Here is a 19,953-nt window from a genome sequence, read left to right as displayed (position 1 = left end):
GAGAGAGAGAGAGAGAGAGAGAGAGTGAAGCATTGAGAAGCTTCTTGAGTTTAAGGATTCGCTAGAGAAATAAGGAGCTGGGTTGGTCTAGACCTAATCAATTTGATGAGATCCAGTTTGTTTCCTTAATCCTATATTTATGACACAGTCAACCTTGAGCTTAAGTTCGAAACCCAAATCCAATAACTCTGGCCCATTTGCCCTTGAGCCCAGTTGTAAGTCCAACCTTCAAGCCTGAGCCCATTCTCCTAGTTTAGCCTAAGCCCAACACTTTGGATATAAACCCACACACTTTAAATAATAAAAAGGTCGACCAGCTTGCTTTTCCTTTAATTTCTAGTATGCCATCATATTTTTCATATTTGCATGTTAGTCCATAAAATTTCTCAAATCATGTTTGACTCGAACTTTCACAAAATTATGTTAACCCCAAAACTTTTCCAAAGTTGCATTTTGGTCTGTAACTTTTTCATATTCATGTTTTTAACCTAAAGTTTCCACAAATTGGATTTCAACCCCCTAAACTTTTACAAAATTACATTTTGGCCCTTCAAACTTTTGTAAATTGCATTTTGACCCCATAGGATCACCAAATTCCCTTTTTAATTTCTTTGAATGAATGAAGTGTCTTGTTGGTATTCACATGTTGATAGATCAAAATTGCATGATATTCTCTTTGGAATTCACGTGTTTATCTATGTCTCGATCAAGGTAATATATTCTCCCTTCCCTTGGCAGTAATGTTTTGGCTTATTATGTTTGTGAATGAGAATGAGAAAATGGAGGATAAATTTGCTAAACAGTGACATCTCTCATTCTCTCTCCTTTTATTTTATGTTGTATATATATATTCAAATGTTAGTTACGTAATAAATATTATACTAACATGCTAGTTATACATATTTAATATTAGCCTTCACATGCTATGTACATAGATTTCCTATGTTTTGATTGTAAATACTCTTTGAAGTAAATATTCACATAATATGTTATATGTAATAAATACTCACATGTGTATACACACACACTAGCCTCATCACACGCACTTCGCGTGTGTGATGAGACTTTTTTATTTTATTTTAGTGGTCCTATTTTGTAGCAAAACAAAAATTTGTGTTTTGATTTTATATATATAATTTTTATTTTGAAAATCTAATTTATAAGTGGATAGAGCAATTTGAAAATCAATAGGAGAGTGGTCTTATTTTTTAGGCAATATTTTAGTGGAAGTTAGAGTTGTATTTTTATAGGATTGTCCTTTAGTTTTGTCTTTACTTAAACATAGGGGTATAGGGGCATTTTTGAACAAAAAAGAAAAAAAAAAAAAAAGAGGAATCCAAATAGGGGGAGCCTCTTAAATAGTAGTATGTGTGTGTCTATATATATATATATATATATATAAATATTGATTGTACAAAATCTTTTCCCAATACCAAGTACCTAATTTTTTCACTAAAAAGTTAACGTTGGAATTAGTATTAAAATGGAGTATTATTTTTTGGATAGGTGGTGTGGGGTGGCTAATACCTTTCCTATCCATAACCGAACTTCCAAGTTCAAGATTTTTGATTCGAGACTTTAGTTTACCTTAATTAATTAATAACTCTTGAATTGGTTTTAGTTAATTATGTAACTAAAAAAAGAATTAGACAAATAGGTGACCAATCACGTGTAATAAAAAACCAATGATTGGTGGTGACTGCTAAAAATTAAATAAGAAATACAGATACCTAATCCTAGAAACACATGCACACTAAAGCAGCATTTGGATAACGCTGATGCGCGTCTATGTTTTTTTTTTTTTTTTTTTTTTTGTTTGGAGATTAGCGCCTCTTGCACTGTTCATGGGACATGAACAGTGCATTAAGGTAAATGAAAAGTAACCCACGTGTGAACAGTAGCTTTTTTATTTTTTATTTTATTGTTTTCAACAAAATAAACAGTATCCAAATACACCCTAAGAGCCATGTCGTCAAGCCTCCAATGTGTAAAACTAGAAAAAGAGAGACTCATATTAAGAAGAAGAACAAAGTTTAAAGTCTCATCAAATTTCATCGCCAAATATAGCTATGGTGGTAGTGTTAGGGTTTAGGCTTAACAAGTTCATGTCAGATTGGGATTGACATCGAAAATTTAAATTTTACATATGAAATCCATTTAAACCATGTCTAACTAGTTCAATTGAATGTAATTTTTACCAATTTATTCGAAATTAGTTGTAAGCATTTTTTTTTTTAGAGAGTTTCAACCTATGACATCCGTTCTTGATGATACATTTTTATCATTAGACCAAAACACCATTCAGCTTTTGGTATGGGCAGGGATTGAACCCCAAATCTCTTATCAAACATATTTATTGTATAAAATATGAGAATTGCTAATAGGTTAATTATGTCAAGTAAATGTGTTATAACCTAAATGCACAACCTATTTAGTAAATGGGTCATGTTAGGTTGTGTTGACCCTAGCTAATATGACTCATTTATTAAATAGGCTAGGCGAGTTGTATTGAATCATCAAAATTTTTAATAAACAAACAATGATAAGATTGAGTGATCTTTACATTTAAGTGTTCTTGACATGATTAATAAATATATTGTATTCATGTCAACCTATATAGTTAAATACTTATTAGTCAACATGATATGAACACTGATGATGCTCGAGATCGTCAGTGAGAATGTTCGTCCAGAATGGTGTCGTCCTATGCCAACCTGACCCTGTGAAAATAGGTGGTGAAAGGAAGAAGTGTGGATAACCGGTGTGGTGCCTGCCACAAAGCCTCCGATGCTAAAGTTAGAATGGCTACAATAAGAATAGTAATATTAGAATATCAATCATTGTGAACTATAGTGTTTGTACCTTTTTGTCAGGTCTCGAGAATGGGTATATATAGGCACTTTTTCCTTCCTTCTAGCCGTTGGTTTTGCCTTAATGATAGTGTCATTACCGAAACTGTAACACCTATGTAGGGTGTTAAATGGATAGATATATTTCCAATGGTACAGAAGTTCATTATTGTCTGTGTAACGCTTCGTCGTGATTGAAGGACGATGGCCTCGTCTTCACCAGGTAGTTTCCCCAAGGCTGGGCTAATCTCGGGGTCATCCTCGTCCATTGTTCTTCCCAAGTGGATGAGTATATGTTTAGGACTATCAACTGCCCCCCCTATTCCAAGGTCGTCATGGTCTTAGGAATATGAGAAGTTCTTTTTTTTTTTTTTTGGTTGAGGCGTTTGGGGTTTTGTTCCCTGCATTAATTGTCTTATGGCAGTGTGGCACGCATCGTGGCCACGTGTCCTTTTTTTTTTTAATTGGTGAGTAGGTCTCGTTTTCGGTGAGTGCCTTTTTAGTTTTCCCACATTTTTCAAGGAAAACCTATTTAACTCTTTGCCTTTCTTTTCTCATCTCTTTACTTTCCTTTTGCGTTCGATTTCTCTAATTCTTAGCCCTTCTCTTCACTTTCTCTCTATGTCCGATTTCTCTGAGCTCATTGTTTCCGCTGCGCATTTTGCTCCTTGCCTTCCCAGTTTTCTTCCTTATTTCTAGGTATGCCCCCCTTTTTTACACTTTTTTCCTTTTCGGTTTTATTGTATTCTTCTCTTTCATACTCCTATTTTCCTTTTTGAGTTGCGTATTTTTCCTTAATGGTGGATTACGCTGAAATTAGGTACACTTCTCCCTCCATCGCGTTTCTTTTTGCTCGCTTAGGGGGGCTATTAGATTCTTCTAGTGACCAGTACCCATAAATTGGGGATTTTGTTGTAAGTGATTGTGGCCTTGATTTAGCGTTGGATGACCTATATTCACTATTGCAACAGTCTTTGTCTTGGTTCAAATCTGTTTGTGCAGTCTTTAGGAGGGAAAATATGGGGTCTGAGGTGAGATCGAGTGATCGAGAGAGGGATTCGTCTTCTAGTGTGGCTGCGGATGGGGCTATAACAGACACAGCTACCTCCGTGCCTCCCTCTGCCCCTTCGTTTATTCTTCCTTCTGCTTCTGCCACACCTCGTTCTTTTCATGCCCTCAAGGAAAAGTGTACCTTGAAGGCAGACATCTTTAACAAGTTTAGGTATAGGTTCTAGTTCTTTGATGAGACCAGGGCTCGTCTTCCTAGGAAAGGTGAAAAGGCTTGTGCCTTTGCCCATGGTGAGGTCTGCTTTTATGAGGCTATGTTCTTGTGCGGCCTAAGGTTTCTCATCCATCCATTCATTATGGAACTCCTAAATCTCCTGAATATTGCTCTAGGGTAGCTTATGCCGAATTCTTAGAGGATCGTTATAAGTTGTATGGTGATTTGGATGAGAGAGAAAACGTGAGTAGCCTTGATATATTGGATCGTACTTTTCTCTTTTTCCTAACTATATATATATATATATATACTTTTTTTTTTTAGAGATGACGACCAAATTCAACAAAGACATGTATGCAAAGATTAAAGGGAAGAAGAACGAGCCCCTTTCCAGCATTGGCCAGAGAAGTTTAAAGATAGTTGATAAAGAGTAGGAGAAGGAGAAGGAAACTGTAGAGAGGGGTTCGTCCACCCTTGATGAAGGATGAGATGCTTCTCCAGCCCTTTCAATCGAGGAGGTCGTCCTTCTCTCCAAAAGACGAAAGGCGGGGGACAAAGGGAAGGAAAAAATGGGGTTCAATGTTTGGGATGACGCTGAAGCAACCATGTCTTGGGCGAATGAGCTCCTGACTCCCGAGGAAATGAGGGAGATCTTTGACGTACCCTCCTATGAGATGGTGAGCCAACATGTTCACAAACTTGTGCAGGTGATTTTTCTTACCTTGTTTCTTTTTTCGTCCTTAGTTGTTTAGTTACGTCTACCGACCTTAGCCATGTAGAAACTTTTTGTTGTTAGGCATTGGGAGGAACGGTGCATATCACTTCTCAATATCTGTCCAGTGAGGAGAAGGCCATCGTGGCTAACTCAAAAGTGGAGGCATTGGAGGCCGAGGCTTTGGGATTGTGGAAGGACTTGATTGCTGCTATGGATACTAATAACACTTCCAAGGAGCAAATCTAGGTTTTGACTAAGTAGCTAGATTCTGCGAAGCTACTGGTAAAACAAAAGGACGATCTTATTGCTTCAGCTGGCCAAATGATGAAGACTGCTGTGGCTAAGGTGTCCTTGCTTTTCAAACTACTGAGGAGTATAATACCATTCTGTTTCAATGGTATTTTAAAGGGTTTGAGCTACTAAGGAGATATCTAATAAAGCATGGCCTGGAGACGAACTTGGAAGAGCTGGACTTCGAGGTCGTCGATAAGGAGATCAAGGTGGATGAGGTGGCTCAAGCTGCTCAGGCTGTGGCTTTGACTGGCGAGGGCCCCAAGACTGGAAAGGATGATGATAATACTACCCAAGCTTGATTCTACTGCCTTTTAGTGAAGAAATTTTATTTATTTTATTTTATTTTATTTTTGAAAATGCCTTGTCTGGTTTAGGGCTATTGGACTCTCTGTATTTGGATGCCTTATTTGTTTTGGGGCTTTTGAAAAATTTGCAACTTTTTCTTTTTGTGCATTTTACTTCCTCATATTCATCTTTTCGCTTGCCTTTGGCTGCAATTTACTTGGCTGTGTCTTTTTGTCCCTTTAGGGACTTAGAAAAAATTTTGTAATGTGAAGACTTTTTACTTCTTCGTCCATCTAGGGACTTCGATAATTTTTACTAAGGCATTCTTTTTGTCCATTTGAGGACTTTGAGGATTTTTGCTAAGGCATTCTTTTTGTCCATTTGAGGACTTTGAGGATTTTTACTAAGGCATTCCCTTAGTCCGTTTGAGGACTTTGAGAATTTTCAGTAGGGCATTCTCTTTGTCTGTCTTTTGAGACTTAGAGAATTTTTACTAAGGCATTCTCTTCAACCATTTAAGGACTTTGAGAATTTTTACTGAGGTATTCTCGGACGATGTACATTTGTTTAAGGAATCTTATCGTCCTTCTTATTTGGACAACGTACATTTATTTAAGGAATCTTATCGTCTTTTTTATTTGGACAACGTACATCAATTTAGGGAATCTTATCGTCTTTATTTCTTGGATGATGTACATCCATTTAAGGAATCTTATCGTCTTTTTTATTTGGACGACATACATCCATTTAAGGAATCTTATCGTCTTTTTACGCCCTTTTTTTTTCTTTTTTTTTTTTTTTTTTTTTTTTTTTTTTTTTTTTGCATTCGGACGATGATTGACAGCGGATAAGATAACCAACACACATTAATTGTTGAATGATATGTTTATTCGCTTTGCATAATAGACAAGAGTCTAAGGCATTGCTGACTGCTTACAATTGAGCTGTAATTCCTATTCGTAATACCTCTTTAGATGCTCGACATTCCACAGACGAGGTAGCTTGTTTCCGTCTAGATCCTCCAGGTGGTAACTTCCTTGATGAGAATAGTGGATGACCTTGTAGGGTCTTTCCCAGGTTGGTCCTAGCTTGCCTTGTGTTGGGTCCTTTGTCGCAGGAGTCACTTTTCGAAGGACGAGATCTCCAATGTTGAACCCTTTCAGCTTTACTCTTTGATTGAAATATTTGGCCATCTTCTGTTGGTACTTGGTCATTCTTTGGGGGGCTCGGTCTCTGACATCATCCAGGCAATCCAGGTTTAGCTTTAAATGATTTTCATTACTTTGTTCATTAAAGGACTCTGTCCTGAGGCTAGTGAGCCCCACTTCGACTGGGATGACTGCTTCTATTTCGTAAGTTAGGTTGAAGGGCGTCTTTCCTTTTGGTGTTTGTGCTGTAGTCTTGTAGGCCCACAGAATGCTTGGTAACTCCTTGGGCCATGCGCCCTTTGCCTCCACTAACCGAACCTTGATGATCTTTAGCAAGGTTTGATTTGTTACTTCCGTTTTTCCATTGGCCTGAGGATGTCCTGGGGAAGAATACTTGTTCTTGATGCCTAAGCTCGAGCAAAACGACCTGAATTCATGATTGTCGAACTGGCAACCATTATCTGAGATGATCGTCCTGGGTATTCCGAATCTGCAAATAATATTTTTCCATACAAAATTTTGTACCTTTGCTTCTATTAATGTTGCTAGTGCTTCCGCTTCAACCCATTTCGTGAAGTAGTCAATCGTGACGAGTAGAAACCTCATTTGTCTCTTTCCCTATGGTAAGGGGCCCATAATGTCGATCTCCCATTGTGCGAATGGCCAAGGTGAGGAAATGGTTTTCCCTTAGGGCTCATTGCACATTCCCATACCTTTGGCAACTATCACATCTTTTCACAAAATTTGTTGCATCTTGTTGCATTGAAGGCCAAAAATAACCCGCCTTCATGATCTTCTGGACGAGGGACTTTGCCCCCATATGGTCGCTGCAAACTCCCCTGTGTACCTCTTCCAGAACATATTTTGCCTCTTCCTCATCTACACACCTCAAGTAAGGTTGGGAGAAGCCTCTTTTGTAAAGTTTGTCGTTGAGCACTGTGAATCAGGCAGCTCGTTTCTGGATCTTCTTGGCTTCTTTAGAGTTCGGTGGTAGCTGTCTGTCTTTAAGGTAAGATAGAATGGGACTTGTCCATCTAGAGTGGGTATGCATAGGGAAGGTTTGAAATTCTTCGATGCTAGGGGAGTTTTGTTCTTCCAGCCTTCAATTGTTTACCCTCGTTTAATCGTCTGCTGATGCACTCCATGCCACTTTGTCAGCTTCAGCATTCTGATCCTGTGGGATCTGAACAAACTTTGCATGATCGAAGTTGTTCACCAACTAGTTCGTCAACTTGAGGTATTTCTGCATTTTTGTCTCTTTTGCAAAACTTAGCAAAATGTTTTTAGCTTCAATTGCCCAAGCTATTCCTAGCCCTGTCAATATAGCCTTGTACTCTGCTTCATTATTGTTTACAGTGAATTTGAGTTGGACTCCATACTTCAAAACATCTTCTTCAGGGGAGGTGATGACGAGTCCTGCTCCACCTTTCTTCTAAGTGGACGATCCATTTGTATGGATCATCCAAAGTTCTTCCTGGTTTTCTTCATGCTCGGGGGCGGTGAATTCCGCTATGAAGTCTGCCAATACCTGAGCTTTTATGGCCTTCTGGGGGCGATATTCTATATCAAATTGGCTGAGCTCAATAGCCCAATAGACCATTTGTCCAGTAGCCTCAGGTTTATTCATTGCTTTCTTGATGGGCTGGTCCGTCATTACTATGATCGGGTTAGCCTAGAAATACAGACAAAGTTTTCATGAGGCCACTATTAAGGTGAAGGTAATCTTCTCTATCTATGGGTATTGGGCTTTGGCTCCCTGAAAGGCTTGGCTAATGTAGTACACTGAAAGTTGTATCTTTTTGTCTTCCCTGATTAAGGCTTCGCTGATTGCAGTTACGGATATTGCCAGGTAGAGGAATAAATCTTCTCCCTTCTTTGACGGACTTAGGAGTGGGGGGTTGCTCAAGTAGTGCTTTAATTCCTGGAATGTTGTATCGCATTCCTCCATCCAGAAAAAAGCTTGCTTTAGGGTCTTGAAGAAAGGAAGACATTTGTCTGTTGCCTTTGAGATGAACCTGTTGAGGGCTGCTACTCTTCTTGTGAGAGACTGCACTTCTTTTGCCGTCGTAGGAGAGGACATATTGAGGATAGCTCTCACTTTCTTAGTATTTGCTTCTATTCCCCTTTGCGATACCATGAACCTGAGGAACTTCCTGGAGGAGACTCTAAAGGCATATTTGGATGGGTTTAACTTCATGTTATACTATTTGAGTGTGTCGAATGTCTCCCTGAGATTGTCCAGGTGGTCCTTTTCTTCTTTGCTTGTGATGAGTATATCGTCGATGTACACTTCCACGTTCCTCCCAATCTGTTTGCTAAACATTTGGTTACCAATCTTTGGTTCGTGGCCCCCACATTCTTCAAACCAAAGGGCATGATCATGTAGCAGTAGAGCCCCTAGTTGTTGATGAAATCTATCTTTTCCTGATCCTCCTCAGCCATTTGTATCTGGTTTTACCCGGAAAAGGCGTCCATGAAGGTGAGAAGTTTGTGCTCGACTATTGAGTCCACCAGCTGGTCGATTCTGTGTAAGGGAAAGTTGTCCTTCAGGCAGGCATTATTCAGATCTGTGAAGTTAACACACATTCTCCACTTTCCATTTGCCTTTTTGACCATGACGACGTTGGCCAGCCATTCAGGATAGTAGACTTCCCTAATGAAATTAGTAGTGATAAACTGGTTCACTTCGTCCATGACTACTTTGTTCTGTTCAGGGGCAAAAACTCTTCTTCTATGCATTTAGGCAGTGTTGTATGATCTTTGCTGGGATACTTGGCATGTCCTCGTGGCTCCATGCAAACACGTCCAGGTTATCCTTCAGGAAGCTGATAATCTTTTCCTTAGTTTGGGGATTTGGACTTGTCCTTACTTGGGTCGTCCTTGTAGAGTCTCATTCGACCAACTCTATCGTTTCCAGCTTCTCGACGATTTTTTCCATCTTATCTTCAATTGTCCATGTGTGGTTCTTCTTTGAGGCCAGGACTGCCTAGTAACACTCCCTTGCTAGCACTTGGTCTCTTCTTATCTCTTTGACCCCCTGTTCTGTTGGAAACTTCACCTTCAAATAGTACATGGAAGTGGTAGCTTTCCAGCGATTGAGGGTAGGTTGTCCTATAATCACATTGTAGGACGAAGGTGAGTCTACTATCAAAAAGTTATGCTTGTTGGTTACCTGGAGGGGGCACGAGCCTACCGTGACCGTCAACGTTACTATTCCTCGAGGGTACACCTTGTCTCCATTGAAATTGACGAGGGGAGATTCGAAAGGATGAAGTCTCTTCGGGTCTACCTTTAATTGCTAGAAGGCAGAAATGTAAATAATGTCTGCCGAGCTCTTGTTGTCAACCAAAACCCTTCTGGTGTTGAATCTCTCATTCATGATCATAATGACCAACGGGTCATCATGAGGCTACTTTACCCCTCTTGCATCTTCTTCTGAAAAATACATGTCTTGGTTCGTCCGTCTTTGCTTCAGAGGAGGCAGACTATGAACACTGTTCACCTGTCTTTGGTATGATTTCTTGAGGGACTTGAACAACCCTCCCGTGAATGGTCCTCTCGTAATGGTTTTTATTTCTCCTATTTCACTTTGTGGACGAGGTGGTAGGTGATCCTCGTCTCTCTGAGAACATTCGTGTTGATCCTTGTTGTCATCCTTGTACTTACTCGAATCTCCCCTTTTCATGTACTTATGTAGTTTCCCTTTCCGTATAAGTTCTTCTATCTACTCCTTCAGGTCTCGGCAGTCCTCTGTGTAATGCTCGTGGTTTTTGTGAAAGCGGCAGAATTTTCTCTTGTCGCACACATTGGGTGGCGAGTGCAATGGCCTGGGCCATTTAAGGTACTTTTCGTCCTTAATCTTCATCAACATCTGGTCAACGGGCATCACTAAGGGCGTGAATTTCATTGGACAAGGGTTTTTGTCATCTTTGAATCTATTTCCTACGACATTCTGCCGATTCACTTGATCTCTTTTTCACCCTCTTCGATCGTCCTCTTTTCTTTCTTCTTATCCTTGGGTTTCTCTATTCCCTCTATGGCTGCCAGGGCGTCCTCAGTGTTCATGTACTTCTGTGCCTTCAAAAGCATTTCTACCATTGTCTTGGGGGGATTTTTTTGCCAAGGAGACCACGAATTCCCTAGACTTTAATCTAGCCTTAAAGGTTGTTAGCTGTACTTTGTCGTCTACTTCGTCCACCTCCAAAGTTCCTTAGGTGAAATGCATTACATAGGACCTCAAGGTTTCCTTCTCTCCTTACTTGATGGTGAGCAAATGGTCATTCGGCCTTTTTGGGCACTGCCCACAGACTAAATGATGAAGGAAGGCGCTGCTTAGCTGCTCGAAGTTGTCAATAGATAACGTTAGTAATTTGGTAAACCATTCCCTAGCTGCCCCTTTGAGGATAGTGGGGAAAGAGCGGCACAAAATTTCATCAAGGGGCTGCTGGAGACCCAGAGTCGTCTTGGAGGTATTGAGGTGATCTAGTGGATCCTTCAATCTGTCAAAGGGCTCGAGCTGGGGTAGATGGAACTTAGATGGCACTGGACATTCCTAGACCGCTAAGGTGAAAGGTGAGTCCATCTTCCTAACCATTATGTCCAGACTTTGATTTGTTTTTCCCTTGATAGCGTTTTTCAGTTCGTCCATCTCCTTTCTTATCTCCCTGAGAAGATCTGAGCTCGCCTTTTCTAAAGTGCCGATTCGTCTCCTGTGACTGTCTCCTTCATTGTCCCTGTTGGTCTCTGGGCGGTTACCTTCTTGTTGCAACCACTGCCTCATCTCTTGGTTCTACCTGGTAAGCTCTTCCATAGTGGCTACAAATGACTGAATTTGTAGGGCCAATGCAACAGGATCTTGGTTAACGTTGAATTCCATCTGGACTTGTAAGTTTAATGGAATAGTGCTCCTGAGCTAGGTGCTAAAGAGTTTTGTCACCACAGACGATGCCAAACTAATGATGCTCGAGATCGTCAGTTAGAATGTTCGTCCAGAATGGTGTCGTCCTATGCCAACCTGACCCTGTGAAAATAGGTGGTGAAAGAAAGAAGCGTGGATCACCGGTGTGGTGCCTGCTACAAAGCATTCGATGCTAAAGTTAGAATGGCTATGATAAGAATAGTAATATTAGAATATCAATCACTGTGAACTAGAATTTTTGTACCTTTTTGTTAGGTCTCGAGAATGGCTATATATAGGCACTTTCTCTTTCCTTCTGGCTGTTAGTTTTGCCTTAATGGTGGTATCATTGCCGAATTTGTAATGCCCATGTAGGGTGTTAAATGGATAGATATATTTCCAATGGTACGGAAGTTCATTATTGTCCTTGTAATGCTTTGTTGTGATTGAGGGATGATGGCCTCATCTTCACCAGGTAGTTTCCCCAAGGCTGGGCTAATCTTGGGGTCATCCTCGTCCATTGTTCTTCCCAGGTGGATGAGTATATGTTCGGGACTATCAAACACAAAACATAAGCACAAATTGCTAACTCTAAGGATAAATTAATTAAGATCAAAAGATCAAAATGAGATTAAACTCCTTTTGTAAAAAAGCAATGTTACATGCACAATTTCATGACAAAATTTCACATCTGTTGAGTTAGAAGGCTACTATTAATTTTCATATGAACTTATAATTGATATTACTTTATTATTCATCTTTAATAACTTGTCATAATAACAGTTGTGAAATTTATTTTAAATTTTATTGTATTTCTAGGCTTATTGTTTGCAAAAATGCTTTCAAGACATGATTTTGAAGATGTGTTTCTAAAAAAAGACAGATAAACAATAGTTTTTTTCCTAGTGGGCTCACGCGGCTTTATTTTTTTAAATGAAGGAATGTGAAACAAGTTTTAAGAAGTCCTACGAGCGCGTTTTGAGTGGGGATGGAAATTACGGAGTAAATGCAAGCAAGTTTGCAATAAACTCCATTGAAGGTACCTACAAGTTTTAGTGGCATTATTCTTCACTTTTTCGTTTTGGATTATGTAATGGAATCCATTGCACCAGCAGATGTGTCTCTACCCAATACACCAGACACAGAAATAGTTCGAATTCCACGTTCTAATCCTGATTCCATCTTTTCACTCTTTCCGCCAGCCAAGTCCTCGACGGGTGGTACTCCATCATCAAACGAAAGGCTTCCACTTCCACACTTCTCTCCTTCCATACCATCCTTCTATCCACCAGAAAACTCTCCTTCAATCTCCCTATCTCCTCAAACCAAAAACTTCTCTCCTTATTCCATACCATCATTCTTTCCACCCAACCACTCTCAGTCAAATTCATCAGCACGTAGTGAAGATGGACTTGGAATTTCTATACCCTCAATCTTCCAGCCAAACTATTCATATTCTCCTTCAATTGAGTCACCCCGACATCACCAACAGTTTACTGAATCTAATTTTCAGAAGCCTAATATAACTCGCTGGCGCCGAATTAAATTTTATGTTTTCGACAACGAGAGAATCTTCCCACAGCAAGTGGAGGCGGAGTTCGAGCAGGCCCAGGAGAGGTGGACTTATGCCATATATTGGGAGTTCAACAGGCCATCCGATTCTCCTTTATGGGGGACTTTCAGTCCAGTCAAGGGGTTCTACAATGTGGAAGATCACAAATTTAATAACAAGGCCTTGACCTTGTCCTTCTTCCAGTTCATGGAATCGTGGTCCAATATCATCTTTGGCAGCGTCCTGAGCCAAGTTTTAAGCACTTCGAGCCCCATCTGGGTGGTCGGGAAGGACTGCCTGAAGGGCTCAAAGTACTACCGGGCTCGTGAGGGCCGTCAGTATGGACTCAAGACCATGTGCTGGATACGCGTAGCGGATGGTGTTATGGAATTTGGTTCCACAGAGTTGATTCACCCACCTTGAATCTCATATCGGAGGAGAAAATAGAGAAAGATCAGTGGCCGGTATATTTTTCCATCTCCTCCCTCTCCTCTGTTCATTTTCCTTTTCCCGTTAAGAATATTTTTTGTTAAAAAATAAACATAAAGAAAAAAAAAATGATAGTAACTATTTGTAAAGAAAATCATTGTCGATGTGTGTTTTAAGGAGGTAATATCTAGTGTTTTTTTTATTGTCGATAGTAACTATAGTTTTTTATTTATTTATTTATTTTTATTTTGATGAAAGATGTAATATATAGTTACATAAAATAGTTATACAAAATAATAAACTCAATACAATTTTACGGAGTTTATTAGATTAGGTTCAATTTACAGTTGTGTTTTTAGTACCCAGTTTATTTTTTAAGCTAAATAAGTTATCCCAAATGAGTACTAGGCATATGATAGATTGACAATTTCTCTTTTTTTTTTTTTTTCAATAAATATTTTTGTTTATTCAGAGGTATATAAGTCTTCTTCTTGTTTCTTTTTATTATATAGTGTTCTTGAAATGTTATAATTAAGTGGTAAGTTTTAGTTAGTTTAACTTGTAAAAGTTTCTTATCCTTAAATAAGAGACTTGGGTTCTAATCCCTACTTATGTAGGGGTGGCATCACTTGAAGCTCGGGGGTTCAAATGAACTTATTATATAGATTTTTTTTTTTTTTTTTTTGTGTTGACCCTTTAAAATAAAATTTTGAATACCATGAACTTAATTATTTTTTTAATCTAGTTGAAATAAGCTTGAATATGATACTCTTAACAATACTTTAGTCTTTTTAAACACATAAGAAAAGTCCAATAACAAACCAATTTGATCTAACTTCTAGACCAAAAAAAAAAAAAAAAAAAAAAAGGTCTTTTTTCCAAGATCATTTGTGCGGGCTTTATAGGTTGTCTAGTGCAATATACAATTCGCTCCAAATACGAAATGAAGCTTGATAACCTTGCCACCTTTGCCTCACTCCACCATGGGCTTTGATATCGCTATTGGGAAGATAACATTGTACATGATAGAGATTAACACGGACCAGATTTATGTTGATTCTTTTACTTGACCCCTTAATCCTTGAGTGTTCCAATGGTAAGGAAATACGTCTTACTTATAATTCTTAAGGTCTTTATATCGTTTCTCTCTTTATGTGTTTTATCTTGAATAAATCTACATCTTCTTTGTTTAATGAAATCTCTTTGAAGGCTATTAAGGTAATGGTCATTTAGTCTGTTTGTAACTAATTTAACCAATAAGAGAGAGAACAACCAAAGAAATTATGTCGATTTGTTGGCACTTGTTGGGTTGGGTTATGCTGGAAATAGAATCTGTTTTTGGGGGGGGGGGGGGGGGGGGGGAGAAAAAGCTTGGGGAACCTCCAAGGTGTTATCTCCCCAATAATAAATTTCGTGGATCATAATTATTTAATAAATAATAAATATTAAACTTAGTGATAAAAATGAAAACAATTTAAAATTTTAACTCGAATGTGAGGAAAGAAATGAATAGAAAGAATTAAAGGAATTACGTTAAACTTTTCCTTTCATTATTTTCTTTAAGAATGTAATAGAGGAAATGAAAATGTCATTTCCTGTTTGGAAATTTAAGTAAGAGGAAATATATAATTAGGTTAAAAACACTCGTTTCTCTTTATTCCTCCAAAACTTTAAATTTTTTATTCCTCAAAATTGGGAGGAATTAGAGAAAATATATGTAATTTTAATATAATTTTTACTAAAACTCTCAAAATTTCCTTATATATTAGATATTTATTTTAAAATAGAGATCGAATATTATTAGAAAATAATTCTATTATTTCTCTCTATATTACTTCCAAACAAAGTTATTTACCTTCCATTCTTTATTCTAAAACATAAAACAAAATTATTTAATTCCATTCAGCTAATTTCTTTTTAATTTATTTTTACTTAAATACATTTCTTTCCGTTCAATTCATTTCTATTTTTTTAATGATTTACTTAGTTTTATTCTTTTACGAACTTTCAAACAAAGTGTATGGGTTGAAGGTGTAGTTTAATATTTATTATTTTATTTAAAAAAGAACTTTTTATATGTGATGATTACGCGTTTAGATGAAAAAAAAAAAAAAAAAAAAAAAAAAAAAAAAAAAAAAAAACTCTAACGATGTGATGATTACGCGTTTTCGTCCAAGTAAATCTCAGAGCACTTGACGGGAATCATGTGACAATGGGATGAAGTTTCCTATGTAACTCCAATGCTCCCCTTCTTCTTTTTTATTTTATTTTTATTATTATTTTTTTTAGTACAAAATTTAGGTACAAAAAAATTTACTCAATTTTTTTAAAATTTTATTAAAGGTAAATTTTGACAAATTCATCATTGGATTATATTTTCTTTATATATTTTATACTTGCAAAATTTCTAAAAAATTAAATATAATAGTTATGTCATCAATAAATTGTTTAAATTGCAAGTTTTGTAGTTTAAAATTATGCATAAATATAAGCTTATATATCATACTGTAAATAATATTTGATTGATACAAAATTTGATATGCATATTAAGAGTGCAAAAAATATGTAATTCAATTATTAGATTTTTAAAATATGTAGTAATGTTTATTTTATTGAGTAAAGTTGTAGTTTTGGACTACAACCAATTTTGTACTTTATTCTCGTTTATATGATGTGCATTAATCCATCCATAGGTTCCTACCAGTTTTGGTCATATTAATGATTAATCTTCCTTTTGTCCCTTGGATTAATTTGATGGAATCCAAATCCATTGCCCCAGCGATGTGTCTTATGACTCTCTTCCTATTCCAGTTATAGAGGTACAAATTTCATGTTGTAATCCAATTTCCTATGAAAAAGAGAGCAATTTTTCTCAGACAAAATTTAGTTATAAAATTGATTGTAACCTAAGGGTACAACGTTACTCAATATCTTTTTATTGGTAATGAATTTTAACAAATCCACCACTAGATTACATTTTTTCCTTATATCCTCCATTCTTGTAAAATTTCTAGAAAATTAAAGATCAATAGCTATGCAAGTTTTGTAGTTTAAAATTATGCATAAAATATAATCTTATAAATTATATAGTAAATAATATCCGATTAACACAAAATTTAACATGTGTATTAAGAGCATAGAGAACATGTAATTCAACGGTTAGATTTTTGAAATATATAGTAATGTTAATGATATTGAGTAAGGTTATAGTTTTAAGCTATAACCAATTTTGTAGCTAAACTTTGTCCATTTTTCTCTCTGTGTTTTTTATTCTTTCCACTAAACGATTCTTTGCCAAGCTTAATACCAGCTAAAACAAAATAATTTTCTCACTTCAATCCACTTTGGTCCATTCAATCCAGTTCGGTCTATTTCGTCCACATTGGTCTAATACGGTCCACTTCTATCCAATTCCGTCCATTTGGTCCATTTCGATTGACTTCAGTCTGTTCAGTCTACTTTGATTCACTCTAGTCCATTTGGTCCATTTCAATGCACTTACTTAAGATTATGAAGAAAGAGGTTTAGGTTGAGAGTATCTTTTTTAAATATGAAATTATTAAAGAATATAGATCTCAAACTTGTTCCAAATTTTATTAAATTTAAGCAATCCACATACATTTAATGAATCCAATCTCATTTCAAATCCATTTATTTATTTATTTTCCTTAAAAATAGACAACTTAACATTACTTATTGTTAAGTTCTAAAGCACTATTAAGTCACATTCAAACCTTAGAGCCACTAAATTTAGTCCTTAAGCTTGATTATATATTGAGTAATATTAATCTAATATAAGAAAATCAAATTAAATTATTATCAGATAACAGTGTGTGTGTGTATATATATATACACATACTGGTTATTAACCTGTGATGCACAAGAATAGATACTGAATGAATTTCAGGAAAAGAAATAACCATTATTTTTTAGTTGGAGTAGTAAGCAAAAATGCATTAAAAAAAATGATATTGAAAGAAATAGCACATAGTTTTATTAGTTAGGCAGAAGAAAGTAATGTTGTTTTATTTTTTACTTTTTTGTGAGAAGGAATAAAAGATAGAATCTTGTGTCTTTAGTTTAGTGTCGTATATATAGATATATACAAGGTAAGTTGTCGTATATATATAGCAATAGGTGTCTATCGAAAGGTCATAACTTTCAAATTAGATATACCAAAAGATGCCTATTGAAATGTTATAATCCTTTATATTGGATATACTGAAAGATGCCTACTGAAAGGTCATAACCCTTCATATTGGATATATATGAAATGTGTTTATTGAACGAAAATGTGTCTATTGAATGAAAAAGTGCCTGTTGAATGAAATGTCTATTGAATTAAAATTTGTCAATTGATGAAAAATATGTCGAATAAAACTGTGTCCATTAACAAAAAAAGTGCATTTTAAATTAAAATGTGCATATTGAAGAGTCATAATCCTTTGGGTATTGTAGTGTTAGGATTTGTGCCCAAGCCCAAAACAATGAATTTGTAGAGCGTGGATAATAGAGCTAGGTTAGTCATGGAATTAACAATGACTGGTTAAAACCTCCAAGTATAAACTAGCATAAAAATACACGTAAAAATCAAATAAGCTCAAGTCCGAAGAGGCTTATGATAAATTGAATACATGTTACAATTCTTAAGGCTCCAATAAAACCTCTCTCTTATCTTTTTCTTCCTCCCCCTTTATCAGGAGCCCTTCTTCTTTACATAGTATCCTTCCCCTTCATCCCTATCGTCCACTTGTTCTTCATCTGGGTACCTACTTAAGTGTATGTCATGTCATGTATCTTCTTTAGCTTTTTGTGAGTGGCGGTAGCTGAGGTTATACTGTTCAGGGGTCTTCTCCACATAAATGTGGTCAGAAAAGTTGCTGCAGTGCATTTAATACGATAGTGGCAGCTTTTCCTTTTAGATATTTCTCCATTCTTCTTCTCTCCAGGCGTGTCCAAAACTTATCTAGACTGTTGAAGTCATTAGTAAACGCATTCGAACCCTCCAGATATTCATATGACCAAGAATCTTTACATCTGAGGAGAAATGATCTCTTCGAAACACTGATGCTCTCTTCGGACGGATCTTTTTCGCTCCCAAGTATCATTCTTTCGTGCGAAGTACCGATCAACAATTTTAGCCTCTTCAGACATGCAATAACCTTCACATTGGGCTTTAGGCCCACTATGTATGGTTAAACTTTTCCCCCCACAGGTATAAATAGTAGTTCATATTCATTTGGTAACTTCTTATCAATTTCTTCTCTTTCATCTTTCATAAAAATACAAAAAATCTTTGAATCTTCTCCAAAATTGCTATTTATAGAACCTAGTAAACTTGATTGTATATTCGCTGTTACTTTGAAGTAGTTTGTACATTGCCATAGAAATGAATTATCCAATCAGATTTTTGGCATTTCATTCAATTTTTCATAACTCGTTTCCTCTTAATTGTATGATCAGTTGATCAATAACTTCAATTTTGAAAAAAAAAAAAAAAATTGTGGGTACCCTTGTAATTGCAGCCCGGAGTCAGAGTATATGGAAGAAATTGTTGAAACCATCCTGTCGTCACATTGATGTTCTTGCTCAAGACTATTCAATGGTCATCCCGCAAAATGAAATGATGCTTTAACTGGTTAAAATTCTATTGCTAAGTGGACTCCCTTTCTTCTTTTTTTATTTTTTATTTATTTTTTATTTTTTTTAATATTTTTTTAGTTCTAACTTTTTACTGTCACTCCACTTTGTCTACCACTTTAACATTTTTCTTTGTTCCATAGTTGAAGCCAATGTTAAATTTTCTTTTACTGTTCTAATATGGGTCAGTGGAGTGCGTGTCCTTGTTTTCTCTGTGGGTTTGTTTTAATTCCGCTCCTTGTTTTTGTTGTGCGTATTGGGTGAAATAAATATGTTTACACAAGGTTATAGAAGAGAGAGAGAAGATAATATGACACAAGGAATTTACGTGGTTCGGCAATATGCCTACGTCCACGGGAGGCGATAGAATAATTTTCACTATAGTTTGGAGATTACAACAATGACTTGTAAGCACTCTCACACAAACCCAAACCCCAAATACAACCTTGGTTCTCTCACAAACAAATAGAGAACACCCTTTTGTATTTAGGCAAAATTGCAAGACCCAACTTCCTACCTCTGGTGCACACACACAGAAGAAGTTATTTGCTATCTCCCTAGCTCACACTTGCATGCCTTCATTTGCTCCACACATATTGTATTTATAGGCAAACCTTCAGCCGAAATCTCCACCTTTAGAGCACACTAGAGACTTCTATTGTTTAGAGAAGTCAACAATAGTGGCTAGCCTTCTTAGATTTCGGCTACCATGTATTTGTTTGCTCAAGTGCCTTCCTAGACCATTCATGAATGCCAAAGAAGTCATACATTTCGGCTGGACCAAAAGAATGCATGAATACTTGTTCAAGTTGGTTCTTCCTTGCCGTTTCTTGATGATTCATGCATGCAAGAAGTCATAAATTTCGGCCAATGGGTGAAGTTTGTAGAACATGCAAGACTTCTATCAAAGAAGTCAATAATT

Source organism: Quercus suber, unplaced genomic scaffold (genome assembly GCF_002906115.3).
Source record: "Quercus suber isolate HL8 unplaced genomic scaffold, Cork oak 2.0 scaffold_56, whole genome shotgun sequence".
NCBI lineage: Eukaryota > Viridiplantae > Streptophyta > Magnoliopsida > Fagales > Fagaceae > Quercus > Quercus suber.
This window is presented reverse-complemented; position numbering follows the sequence as displayed.